Source organism: Ambystoma mexicanum, chromosome 2q (genome assembly GCF_040938575.1).
Source record: "Ambystoma mexicanum isolate Mex_15411 chromosome 2q, UKY_AmexF1_1, whole genome shotgun sequence".
Lineage (NCBI taxonomy): Eukaryota > Metazoa > Chordata > Amphibia > Caudata > Ambystomatidae > Ambystoma > Ambystoma mexicanum.
In genome coordinates, this window is record NC_090924.1 from 1,257,115,948 (window position 1) to 1,257,130,438 (window position 14,491).

At 49.5% G+C, this 14,491-nt stretch overlaps 1 protein-coding gene across 1 annotated transcript in view; it reads right to left on the minus strand.

Annotated features, from left to right (window-relative positions):
* PIN4 (peptidylprolyl cis/trans isomerase, NIMA-interacting 4) overlaps nt 1-14,491 on the minus strand; it is a 166,046-nt gene that overhangs the window by 61,436 nt on the left and 90,119 nt on the right. The window lies entirely within an intron of this gene.

A 14,491-nucleotide genomic window follows, 5' to 3' on the forward strand; every position in this document is an offset into this window, starting at 1 on the left:
TGATGCAGAGGAAATGGTGGTTGAGTCGGAAGAACATGTCGAGTGCTGCAGCAGTCTTATTGCAGATGGATCTGGCATTCCAGAGTGCAATGTTAATGATGCTGGAGGGTTTGGCAGTAGGGGGGTAGATGAAGTTAGGACGAGGAGGGAGAGTGTGAGGGGGAAGAGGTGTGCGGGGGAGGGGGTAAGTCATGGGGGCGGACATGTGGAAAAGAGGAAGGAGGAGGGAGGAGGGGAGGAAGGTGGCATGGGAGAGGAGGCTGGCCGAGGAGGTTAGGGGCAGACAGTGCGCATGACAATAGGGGGATTGAGTATAAGCAGGTAGCCTCAGCAGCAGAGTGTCCTCAGACAAGTAGTGTGCACAGCAGGTTCAGGAGAGGGATGGAGGGCTAACAGGCCAGAGAGGATGAGGTCCTAAAGAAGATGGGTAGGTAGCCTCAGTAGCAGGGCTGGATGAGGCCAGGAAGGGGAGGGGTGGTAGCCTCAGCAGCAGAGCGTCCACAGACAGTCCAGTGAGCACATTGGGTTCAGGGAGAGATAAGGAAGGATGAGGCTAATAGAATGGGGTGATTGAGACCCTGAGGAGAAGGAGTGAGTAGCCTCGGCAGCAGAGCGTACATAGACAGTCCAGAGAGCACAGTGGGTTCAGGGAGAGATAAGGAAGGATGAGGCTAATAGGATGGGGTGGATGAAACCCTGAGGAGGAGTGAGTAGCCTCGGCAGCACAGCGTACATAGACAGTCCAGGGGGAACAGATGGTTTTGGGGAGGGCGAGCAGAGTGTGAGGCTAATAGAATGGGATGGTTGAGTCTCTGTAGAGGAGGTGTGAGTAGCCTCGGCAGCGGAGCGTCCATAAACAGTTAGATGAGAGCAGCCGGTTCTGGGCGGTAGGATGAACTGATCAGGTGGGCCCAGGTTGCTGCAGGCAGTCCAGTGGTGGTAGACAGATTGCAATCGAGGCTCAGGAGTGGAGTGGACATGGACACTGCACCATCAGCCTCCGCTCTTGAGGTGTTGTCGCAGAACTTAAGTGTAGTAAGTTCCGGGGCAGGAAGGATGAGGCCCAGAAGAGGAGCAGTGAGGTCAGCCAGGAAGAGGGCCCGAGTTACTGTAGGTAGCTCAATGGAGGAAGACAGATTGCGGTGGAAGAAGGAAGCAGAGTGGGCACAGGCACTGCGCCGGCAGTCACCGGTCTAAACGTGGTGTCTCAGAGCTTGAGGACCCCGGAGTTGCTGTAGGTAGCCCAATGGAGGAAGACAGATTGCGGTGGAAGAAGGAAGCAGAGTGGGCACAGGCACTGCGCCGGCAGTCACCGGTCTAAACGTGGTGTCACAGAGCTTGAGGACCCAGCCGAATAGGGGGTAGGGCAGATCCGCTTCAGCACTGAGCAGAGAGCCGCACGAGTGGGCTCAGACAGTGCACGTAGGGACGGGTCTGCAAGTTGAAGCAGGCAAGCGGGGAGAAACCCAGAGGTCAGGCCAGATGGGCGGCAAAGGTCCGAAAGAGCAGGAATCAGTAGCAGTAGGGCACCGCAGCGTAGATTCAGTAGTAAGAGGGAATAAGGCTCCTACCTTTGTGCAACTGCGGTAGCCGAACACCTTCCATCCTGCAACGGTACTCGAGTTGCCTCAAGGAAGTTGGCGATTAGGTAGAGCGGCAATTCATGGTAGCTGGGCACCGCAAGGAAGGCTCCGCAGTGTGGAGGGTGTCGGCTCCACCCTTGGTACGGCCGCAGCAGATAAACACTGCTTAGCCTGTCTCAGCAGTCGAGCAGTCTCCTGGGGATCAAGGACGAATGGTGTAAGATCTGCAGTAGTGAGGCGCAGCACAGGGCTCAAGGTTCCACCCTCGGTCCGACCGTTGCGGCTGGATTGCCTTTCCAATCCTGCTCCAGCACACTGTAGTAACCCGTGGGAGCAGTAGCGCCGATCCGGATCGCTGTGCAGGGCCAGTCGGAGGTCAGGCCGGAGATGAAAACACAGTTACAACGACAGAGTGAGAGGTGCTGGGCAGGCAGGCAGCCGATGGTGTTAGTGTAGAGGGCCGTTGGGGGATGTGAGCTCTGAGGCTCCCGCTCGCAGGGGAGAGCGGGAAGAGGCCAACGGCTGATGAAGTGGAGGAGGCCACGGAAATTAGATTAGGTAGAAGTAGAGAGCGATTCAGGATAAAATCTGAACCACAGGTGCTTCCAAGCTAGGGAGTCAGGAACGGAAAAACAGAGCTAAGAAAATTGTAGTAAATATTGAAATCACAAGGTTTGAATCCGCCTGAAGCGAGGAGGCGACGGATCAGGCAGCCAAGCTTTTGAGCCCCCTAGTGGTTCCTTCTGAAGGCGAAAGCCCACAGGTGATTGGACTAAAGCTAGCCTGCTGTAGGGGTCCAATCCCCTCTCTTCCAATAAGTGGACTTTGAACTTCTGAAAGTGCTTTGCTCCAGCAGAAGTGGAGGGGACAAGAATGAGAGAGGACCAAAATGGCAGAAACTTCCCCAAACTGTACAGATGTCTCCCTGCCTACATTAACCCTGCCCCCCTCCCTTCTCAACCGAATCAAAGGCCTTTAGAAATGGATCACCTGGGTTTGAGGCCTAGCCCTTTGTTAATGGATGTGCCTGTTGATGGCTGTTCCCAGGCCAACTTCCTGTGGAGTGGCTGTCTATGGGGAAAAGGTGTTACCTGCCCTTATACAGGAACAAAGAGAGACAATCCCCCAAGGTTACAGCCTACCAGTGGGCAGGAGGAGCCTTGTCTGCAACAACTACACATAACCCTTTCACAGCTGAACTGGGTCCACAGCGCTGCCACATGTGTGATATCAATTTAATGTGATAAGTAATGTTGATTTATACCACACAATTTGGCGGGGATAACTACGAGACATGTTGGCTAACACATCCTGACTCAGATATGGCTAGTATTTACAGTTTACCATGCCACCAGGAGAGGATCCTCAAGTTATGCAATATTTTGAACAGGGGTTCACATCTTAAATGCAGCCCCTGCGCTGTAGATACTTGACTGTCACTGCATGTTAGGGAGAATTTTCATTTCTGTGTTAATTCCTTTAATCTAAGAGAGCTCAGCACTTGTGCTGGACTTTGAACTTGTTTTATTTTAATTTTCTGAGTGAGTGGAGTTTTTACCACTCACTTATTCTTTTTCTCTGACTGGAATTTGTATTGTCATTGTTTTATGGAGTCCGGTAAACTCCTTATGTTCAATACAGGCATCTGCTTTGTGACACCCAGCACCCTATGTGCAGTGTCACTGAAAAGTCCCTTGGACTTCTTTTTATGTTTAAATACATTTTCTTGTGAGAACCATAGTTCCCAAGAATAGCAAGATACAAATTATCTTACTTACCCTTTTCTTTTGTGAGTCCAGCATACACAACCCTATGTGGGGGGTTTGGGGGTTACATTGTAACTCCTTCTCCCACTCCTCAACGTTCTGTTACAACGGACTAACTTAAATGGCTAGAGACAGTGGTTACTTTTTACTACCATTTGTGCAGGTTACTAGCAGGCTGATTTTTCAGTTGCAGTACATCACCCATTTGTGACCATTTTCTCAAAATGGCCCGGTCTTCTTTTTTTCCGCTTTGTCAGTTCCTTCTGGGTTTTTCTTCGTAGATTAGTGCAGGAAGTGAGGGAGGAGCCCAAACCTTCACTGTCCATTGTCTGTAGGTATGCCTGGCTGAAACCAGTTCTAACTGGGCGGCTAGCTGTCCCAGAGGACAGCCAACCCCCAGGTGATTGACAATGAATGGAGGTGATCCGGCATAAAAGTGGAGGATTTTGGGACTACAGACAGAGTAGACCACTGGAACAAGGAATCCGTAGCAGAAGACGAGCAGAGACGCCAGCAGCACCTTCCAGGACAGCAAAAGCACCAGTGGACTTGCAGCTGTGTTGACCCTATTTTCACATTGACAGGGAAGACCTGCCAAGGACAACCTCCTCTCCTAGCATCAAGACCTTCATTTGGGCCATCCCCCGACTTGCTGCGACATTCCTGGGCTGTAGAATCCTAATACCCGGGGTAAATGGACCATTATCGAGTGCATCATCTTCTGAAGATCGTATCTGGCTGAAACTTGCAAGCATCCCCTAAAGTCCCCTCGCCAGAGTACAGGACCTAGTAATCAAAGAGTATCCAACCAGCAGTATTCGTTTCTTCTTGGCGCTAACAAAAAGGCACCAAAATCACAAAGAGCCGCTGGAGTGAGTGCTGCTGCAGAAGCCCGCCAGATTTCCCCCTTTCATCACCACGACCAAGGAGCATGAATCAGGGTCTGCAACGTTGCACCTAGAAGGAAGCCTGCTACACTTTCTTCTTCACTTTCAAGGTACTGTGGGGCTTGGGTTGTAATTACCTTGTGCCATTTTTGGTGCTTCCTGGCTTAGGAAGGGCTGTTTTCTTCAATAGAGAGTTGACCTTAACTCTTCTGTGCAGGCCTTGCAGTCAAGTAGGCTCCCCTTGAGCTCCGGTGTTTTTTCAAGAACCACTGACTGGTTAACTAACCTTTCCTCTGAAGATCTTCATCAGATCTGGAACTGTCCATTTGACTTTGGCTATCCTGGTTTCCCAAAGGTCCATCTTCTGATCCTATTGGCTTTGGCTATGCTGGTTCCTCCATTATGAACACTTTTATTGCTAGGAAACAGACTGCTTATATCCCTCTGGGAGAGGGTACTTGTTATAAAGAGTTGCTAGTTGTATTCTACCTAACTTTGAAACTTTCCCTCCCATCACAATTTTGCAAAGGTGATATATGTGATACATTACTCACTGTAATCGTATTTGTGATGCTTGTATCTGCTTAGATTCACATGCTGGGCATAGGCCTACATCTAGAGGAAGCTGTAGAGTATTACAGTTTTGTTTTTCGAAACTCGAAAATGGGCGTCAAACTAGTGCATTCCAGTAATACTATCCAACATGTGACGTCCCCTGTACCTTTGATCCCTCACACGTGTAGGACCCTTAGATTGTATTTTTCCCGACATGAGGTAGCATAAGGAGTAGCGCGAGTACAGAGTATCCAAGCAGATAAGATAGATAAGACTACAAGTATCCATGCGCCTTCTCTCAGAGGGGAGGGAGGGCGTACACATGTGAATCTAAGCAGATACAAGCATCAGAAATATGATTACGGTGAGTAATGTATCCCTTCTGAGGCTTGTGGAATCTGCTTAGATCACATGCTGTGCATAGATTAGCGAGCAGTGTTAGAAGAAGGAGGTGGGATGTGAGAAGGTTCATGAGCGAACAGATGTCTTAGAACAGCTTGTCCCACTTGAGTATCTGTCTTGGAAGGAGTGTCAATGCAGTAGTGCTGAGCAAAGGTGTGAATAGAGCTCCATGTAGCTGCTTTGCAAATGCCGTCAAAGGGTACATTTGCAATGAAAGCCAGAGTGGCTCCAGTACCTCTTGTAGGGTGGGCCCTTGGCGTAAAAGGCAGTTTTTTATCTGAAAGGGAATAGCACAGTTGGATACATCTGACTATCCACTTAGAGATGGCATTCTTAGAGACACAATCTCCCTCTCTGCCTAGAGCTATGGAGACGAACAGCTGATCTGTTTTTCTTAGCGGTCTGGTCATGTCTACATAGTAGAGGACCACCTTCCTCACATCTAGTGTGTGGAGTTTCACCTCAGCAGAGCTCTTGGGTTCTTGGAAGAAGGCTGGTAGCTCAATAGACTGGTTAACATGGAATTTGGAAATGAACTTAGGTGAGAACCTTGGGTGAGTGCGTAAAACCAGTTTATCCTTATGAATAGTAAAGAAAGGATCCTGCACTGACAGAGCTTGAATTTCACTGACCCTTCTTATGGAGGTGATGGCTAATAAGAAGGCAGTTTTATAAGTCAGGTGTTTGAAAATAAATGTGTGCATGGGCTCAAAGGGAGGTCCCATGAGTTTATCAAGTACCACATTAAGGTCCCAACCTGGTGGTGGGTTAGAAATTGGAGGGTGGAGTCTCTTTACCCCTTCCATAAATGCTTTGACAACTGGCACTTTCCACCATGACACCTTGTTGTGGGAAGTGGTGTAGGCTGATAAAGCTGCCAGGTGCACTTTTAGTTAGTTAAACACTAACCCTGCATCCAATAGGTGGAGCATATATGTGACAACATTAGAAGGAGTACAATCAACTGGGTTGATTTGCTTATTCTGGCACCAAATAACAAATCGTTTCCATTTGTCATAGTAACAGTGCCTTGTGTTAGGTTTTCTTGACTCTAAAGATATCCATACATCTCTGGGGTAAATTGAGATGTCCGAACTCTATGACTTCAGGAGCCATGCTGCCAAATTCATTGAGTTGGACTGAGGATGCACTGTTAGCCCCTCGTGCTGTGAGATTAGGTTGTACCAGCACAGGAGTTTGATGGGGGTCGCACACCGCCAGTCTGCATAAGTGTAGATACCATGGTTGTCTTGCCCACATAGGATCAACCAGGATGAGCGTCATCGGTTCCCTGTGGATCTTGTTCACCACCTTCCTCATTAGAGGGGTTGGTGGAAAAGCATAGGCAAACATCCCTGACCAATTCATCCATAGGGCGTTCCCCTTGGAGTCTGGCTGGGGGAACCTGGATGCAAAGTCTGGGCATTGCCTGTTTTCGCTTGTGGCGAATAGGGCTACCCCACTGTGAGAAGAGATCTTCTACGATTTCTCTGTGCAGACACCATTCGTGTTCTTCTGGGGGGGATCTCTGCTCAAAGCGCATGCTAGTGAATTGAGATCCCCTGGAACATGTTGGGATGACAGTTAAATGTTCCGTCTGAGTGCCCATGTCCAAATTTTCTGGGCAAGCCTGGACAGATTTGGTGAACGAGTCGCTCCCTCTCTGTTTATGTAAAACGTTGCTGTTGTACTGTCTGTTAAGATCTGTACCGACAGGTTCAACAGGTGGGGTTCGAACGCTCAAAGCGCTCTGAAGACTGCCAGAAGCTCTAGCAGATTGATATGATTCTTGGCCTCTGTGTGAGATAGAGACCCAGAGCTGTGTGGTGAAGGAGGTGTGCTCTCCACCCTGACAGGGACGCGTCTGTAGTGACTACAGCTTGTATCTCTGGATCGTAAAAGGGTTTCCCCTTTGACAGGTTCTCTCTTGTCCACCAGTGAAGACTTTGTACAAGTGTTTGCGAAACGACCACTAGATCGTCCCACTGACTGCTTGCCTGAGACCACTGTTTCGCCAACCATTCTTGCATGGGTCGCATGCGCAGGCGCACGTGGGGGACCAGGTAAATACATGACGCCATCATGCCTAGCAAACGCATCGCTTTGCTCACCCTTATCTGGCGACCGGACTGATATTGAGGAATTTGCAGTAGTATATTCCGAATTCTTTCCTCTGATGGAAAGACTAACCCCTCTTGAGTGTTTAGGACAGCTCCTAGGAACTGTTTGGAGGTGCTTGGCACCAGGCTTGATTTTTTCTCGGTGATAGAGAAACCCAATTCGAAAAGGAGGTTGATCGTTCTTTGGATGTTGGATTTGCAAATTACTGGTGTTTCTCCCGTGATGAGCCAGTTGTCCAGGTAAGGGTACACTGGGATTGCCTTCCTGCGTAGGTGTGCCGCCGCCGCCACCAGTACCTTGGTGAATACCCTTGGAGCCGAGGCTATACCGAAGGGCAGCACCTTGAACTGGTAGTGCTGACTGCCCACCTTGAAGTGCAAGAATTTTCTGTGCGCTGGGAACATGGAAATAGGAAAATAGGCATCTTTGATGTCCAATGTAGCCAAGTAATCCCCTCTTTTTAGGAGTGGGATTACCTCTTGTAGAGTAGTCATGCAAAATTTTTGGGGCTGGACATATTTGATTGCAGGGCGTAAGTCTAATACTGGGCGCATTGTCAAATCTTTTTTTGGCACAAGAAAGTAAGTTGAATAGAAACCCTTATTTACCTGGTTGCCCGGGACGAGTTCCATCACGTCCTTTGCGAGAAGATTGACGATTTCCTCGAGGAGGATCTTCTGGTGGTCCAGGGAATGTAATTTTTGTCGTGGAGGGTTGTTGCGGGGGCGCTCTAGCAGTTTGATGCAGTATCCTGCAGACACTGTGGATCGCACCCATCTGTCTGATGTGATCCCTTCTCATGCCTAGGTGAAGTTGGAAATGCGCCCCCCCCTACTTGGGATGCGTGGGAAGGGACCCTGAGCGGAACGTCACTGCTTTGCGGGAGGCGTACCGCCTCTGCCGGGGCTGCCTCTACCTCTACCATGGCCTCTCTTGTTACCTCTGCCGTAACTCTGGGTAGTCTGCTAGTTGCCACCCCATGATGTACCCTGTGTCGCTGTGTATAATTGGAGCCCCGTTGTGAATTTTGGCCGCGTGAGCGATGAAAATTACCATTCCCTCTTTGATTAGTGGGCTTATTCGTCAATTGTCCCAGGGACTTTAGAGTATCATACTCGTCTTTGGCAGTTTTCAGTGTCCTCTACCGCTTTACCGGCATGTCAATAAGGGTCGCCTGTGTTTCGGGTTTAAACCCTGACTGTCTTAGCCAGGCGTGCCTTTTAATGATGGTGCTCTCTGCTATGAGCCGGCCCGCATTATCTGCGGCGTCAAAGGTTGTCTTGAGGATGCAACCTGACACGGCTCTACCCTCCGACGCGATCTGGGCCAACTGACTCTTTAGTGTTTCCGTTGCGGAGTCAATGAGAGCAGGTACCTGCTGCCACTGGTGGCAATTACAGCTTGCCAGCAGAGTTGTGGTGTTGGTGATTCTCGCTTGGTAAGTGGAAGTGGAGGCTACCTTCCTTCCTAACCCATAAATTCTCTTGCTCTCCTTGTCTGGGGGAGCCTCAGATGATTTATTTATTTATTACATTTATATAGCGCGCAGGCAGCACAGGGGCATTGTGGCGCTGTTACTTGTAGGGGAACTTAGTTACAGGTACCGGTACAGGTTGTGCCATGGGTTACAGTAAGGCAAGATCCTGTGTTAAGTGATAGCGATGATAGCGGTGTCCCTGCTCTCTTTCTGGTGTTAGTAATTACCAAGGAGTCGGGCTTCATTTGACCCCTTATGTAAAGAGGGTCTGACTGGTCGGCCCTGAACATCTTCAATTCTGGGGTTTACAGCCCTGGTGAGATTAGGATTAAGAAGGGAAGGATCAATTCTACGTTGGATTGATTTGAGAATAGGAATGGCATGAGCAATGGGTTTCTTGTCTCCCACTAGCTCTTCTGCGAAGTCCCTCTCCTCTTGTGTCCCCTGAGTGTCGATGCGGAAGTGCTCTGCCGCTTTAGCCAAGACCTCATTTAGCAGGGGCTGGTTATCTACTGGAGATTCTATACTGTAGACATCTGCAACGTCTTCCTCCTCCCCATCCTGGCCCTCGTCATCTCCATAATAATCTACCCCCGTTTGGTCGTCCAACAATTGGAAGTCTGGATCCTCAGTATATTGTTGTGGATCCTCACTATACTGTTGATAAGGCTGTATATAGTAAGGGTCTGAAATCAGGCCCTGAGTTGGAGTCTGAACCCGGGGTTTTTTAATAGGGGGCTGAGGGTCCCTGGATCCTGAAGGAGTAGCGCTGTCTGGAGTGTAAGTGAGGAAATGTTCTGGGTTTTTAGAGTAGAAATCAGCCAGGTAAGACATTCTCCTCGTTACCCTGTCTATATCTTCACTGCTCCATTCTCTGTAGCTGGGGAAGACAAACTCTTCTGAAGGTTCCCCTCCTATTTCCCTAACTTGAGGAGTGGGAGGAAAAGATTTGGTCTTAGGGGCAGAGACAGGGGTCTTGGAACTTTCTTTATCTGAAGACTTAAAGTGTCTGTGGTGCAGAAGTAGTGTGTACTGACTTTTTCTGCTGTTTACCCCTTTCCCCCTGAGTAGAAGAGTGTTTTCCTGACGTTTTCACCTTCTCTAAGCTTTTCGACGCCTGGCGTCGAGATTCGGGGGTACTCTCTTTCGAGTGTGCACGACGGGACTCAGAAGCAGGCGCTGAACGGGCTGCCGGAACCGACTTCTGGTGTGCGGCCTGGGGGTGGAGGTCGGAATCATCTTCCGACGACCGTACCTCCGTGACTTGGGGAAGCGAGGCACTCTTGGCAACTGTGGACGGTTGCCTTGTGTCTTGCAGTGATCTCGACCTGGAATGCCCAGAGTACACCGACTCTGTGGACAGCTCTCTTCGTGCCTCCTTCTTCCGAGAACTCGACACACGTGTCGAGTCTCGGCTGGATTTAGAGTGTTTATGTGTAGTAGTAGTGTGGGTAGCGGTCGTGTCTCTGGGTGAGGTCCCCATAACTGCCCTGCCGGACAATCCTCTGGGGTCGGGGACTAGCGCTTGGGTGTCTTTCAACACCTCAGTGCCCTCGCCATCCGAAAGTACAGCGTTGCTGCCATCACTGAAGGCACCCACCGCTTCCATGGCCTCGAGTTGCCTGGCGTGGTGGGCCCAACGTTTAGTGGAGCAGTCCTTTAGTGTTTTCGCCTTAAACAGGCTAGACGCTCTGCAATAAGCCTCGGGGTGATCACTCGGCAAGCAGAGGTTACAGGTGGCGTGTTCGTAAACCCAAGGGGACTTGCGGTTGCACTTGGGGCAACATTTAAATGGGAGTACTCTCCATATGCACCTAGTGGCATTGGGCTTGTGTGTGTAGGAAATAATAAGAGTGTAGAGTATGTTACCAGCCCCCACTCTCCCTACTTGCAGGGCAGAGGCCATCGTGCAGCTCTCGACGTTTGTTCTTCGACAGGCGTCGATCTTCGATGTCTCGACGTGGGAGTGAAAAAACAGGGAAATTTATATTGATTTTTTGCAAAATGGCTGAAAGCAAGGGAACTCCGCGCAATGCTTCCGACAAGTATGGCGGAAAAAAACAATCTGAGGGTCCTACACGCGTGAGGGATCATGGGTACAGTGGACATCACACTAGGGATAGTATTACTGGCATGGCCGGCCTGTGTCGACGACCATTTTCGAGTTTCGAAAAACAAACTGTAATACTCTGCAGCTTCCACTAGATGTCAGCCTATGCACAGCATGTGATCTAAGCAGATTTCACAAGCCTCAGAAATATATATATATATAAGTGCTGATACAGATCTTAATTGACGTCACTCTGTGTGCTGGATATATAAAGCATAGAAAAGGTTACTCACCTGCATTATTGTTTCATATCTATGCCATTTCACATTGAATGGTATTGTTAGTTGTTGCATTTTTAGATTTGATTGTGTGCCTTGTGTATATATAAATAAAAACTTTAAGTGAGTGTTTACTTGAATATCTGTATGAACTGATTTCATTGTACTGCTCTACAACTCACATAACTCCCTCCTAAAATAAGCCTGGCTACTCAGCCATGACGTATGTAGTACAGGTCTATATTAATAGTTGGGTCCCTAATACCAAGCGAAGTCTTATGAAGTCCCACACCAGTTGGAATTTAGAAAAACTTACCTAACACTGCAGATGTTAAGAGGGCATCTGTAAGCTCTGAATCTGCTCAGTGCCACTGGTGTAGAAGGGCAGAAGTAAACAGAATGCTTTTCACATTGAGCTTATATAAGGGAAATCTGATCAGCAGATTAATCTTTCAGAGATGGAATTACCCGCATCATTTTATTAGGCGCCTCCTCCACTCTCCCGCCTGCTGCCCTGGTGAGTAGATTATGCTTTTGAAACCCTCTGGGCCTCTGCTCCACCTAAGAAGCAGCATTTGTTTGCGCCCCTGTCCCTTTGGTGCCCTCTGTTGGCCTCCGTTCCCCAGCCCTCCCTCGCTTCCTGACTCCCTCCACTGCCTGCCTCCCACTGTCCCCGACTGGCCATACTGGCCCACAACACCGGCCCTGATTGGCGCCTAGATCGAGTCAGCTAGGCCTACCGACCCGTACCCTCTTCCTGATTCTCCTTCCCTCCCGCCCCCCTGCTCCTGTTGGTCCTCTCGGCCCTCATCATCGCTCCTCCCAGGGCAGCGCTCTACCCGTGCAGCCCTGCGGCTAAGGGCCCCGAGACAAAGGGTGGCTCCTACAGCAGGGGAAGCCAAGCAAGCCAGCAGCGAACAAACACCAACAAAAAACGTAAGTGTGGCATGGGTGGGGTGTAGAGCAATTACTCTACACCAGAAAACCCCTGCCAAGCTACCTTACCATTCCATAACATAGACTGCCATAGACTTAGCCCATGCATACCTAAAAAGTTGTGTGACCACCAGCCGGATATCGACCATGACAGTGTCTGAAATGTTGCCTTTTACTGCATCCTATCATACTAGTCAATGTTAACAAGCGTCACACCTGGAGGGAATTGGGGACGCTGGCCTGCGTCGCATCTAGACAGAATTGTGAATGTTAGCAGGTGCCACACTTAGATGGCACTTGAATGTTAGCAGGTGCCACACTTAGAATTTAGAACATTCGCCTGCGCCGCATCTAGACAGAATTGTGAATCTTAGCATATGCCATACTTACAGTTGAGAACATTGCCCTGTGCCGTATTTGGACAGGATTGTGATTGCTAGCGTGTGCCACACCTAGACGGACTTCCTAGCTTCGCCCTGCGTCACATCTAGATAATATTGTGAAGGTTAGAGAGTGCCACACCTAGATGGAACTATGAAGACTATCAAGCACAACACTGACAAGGAAATGAGAATGTTAGCATGTCCGACACTTGGATAGAATTGTGAACATTGGCCTGTGCGGTATCTGGATAATGTTGTGAAGATTGGTGATTGCCACACTCAGACTGAATTGAGTAGGTCAGTGGGTGCTACACTTAAACAGAACTGTGAATGCTTGCATGTTAAATGTCACATAACCCACTAACCAATATAAACTCAAACTCTCTGCACACTTGTCGCACCAACAGCACACGCGGACTGACACCGATCCAATACTCGCACCAAAGCTCAGCGCCCGGTGTCTACCGAGTTGAAGCTGCCAACAGTACACCACTCCTCTCACTATCCTACTCCCTCTTCACCTTACTAACCCATCCCACCTTCTCATTTACAGATCCTCCAGAGCTTATATAAGGGAAATCTGATCAGCAGATTAATCTTTCAGAGATGGAATTACCCGCATCATTTTATTACGCGCCTCCTCCACTCTCCCGCCTGCTGCCCTGGTGAGTAGATTATGCTTTTGAAACCCTCTGGGCCTCTGCTCCACCTAAGAAGCTGCATTTGTTTGCGCCCCAGTCCCTTTGGTGCCCTCTGTTGGCCTCCGTTCCCCAGCCCTCCCTCGCTTCCTGACTCCCTCCACTGCCTGCCTCCCACTGTCCCCGACTGGCCATACTGGCCCACAACACCGGCCCTGATTGGCGCCTAGATCGAGTCAGCTGGACCTACCGACCCGTACCCTCTTCCTGATTCTCCTTCCCTCCCGCCCCCCTGCTCCTGTTGGTCCTCTCGGCCCTCATCATCGCTCCTCCCAGGGCAGCGCTCTACCCGTGCAGCCCTGCGGCTAAGGGCCCCGAGACAAAGGGTGGCTCCTACAGCAGGGGAAGCCAAGCAAGCCAGCAGCGAACAAACACCAACAAAAAACGTAAGTGTGGCATGGGTGGGGTGTAGAGCAATTACTCTACACCAGAAAACCCCTGCCAAGCTACCTTACCATTCCATAACATAGACTGCCATAGACTTAGCCCATGCATACCTAAAAAGTTGTGTGACCACCAGCCAGATATCAACCATGACAGTGTCTGAAATGTTGCCTTTTACTGCATCCTATCATACTAGTCAATGTTAACAAGCGTCACACCTGGAGGGAATTGGGGACGCTGGCCTGCGTCGCATCTAGACAGAATTGTGAATGTTAGCAGGTGCCACACTTAGATGGCACTTGAATGTTAGCAGGTGCCACACTTAGAATTTAGAACATTCGCCTGCGCCGCATCTAGACAGAATTGTGAATCTTAGCATATGCCATACTTACAGTTGAGAACATTGCCCTGTGCCGTATTTGGACAGGATTGTGATTGCTAGCGTGTGCCACACCTAGACGGACTTCCTAGCTTCGCCCTGCGTCACATCTAGATAATATTGTGAAGGTTAGAGAGTGCCACACCTAGATGGAACTATGAAGACTATCAAGCACAACACTGACAAGGAAATGAGAATGTTAGCATGTCCGACACTTGGATAGAATTGTGAACATTGGCCTGTGCGGTATCTGGATAATGTTGTGAAGATTGGTGATTGCCACACTCAGACTGAATTGAGTAGGTCAGTGGGTGCTACACTTAAACAGAACTGTGAATGCTTGCATGTTAAATGTCACATAACCCACTAACCAATATAAACTCAAACTCTCTGCACACTTGTCGCACCAACAGCACACGCGGACTGACACCGATCCAATACTCGCACCAAAGCTCAGCGCCCGGTGTCTACCGAGTTGAAGCTGCCAACAGTACACCACTCCTCTCACTATCCTACTCCCTCTTCACCTTACTAACCCATCCCACCTTCTCATTTACAGATCCTCCAGAGCGCCTGGGGACCAATTCCTTTG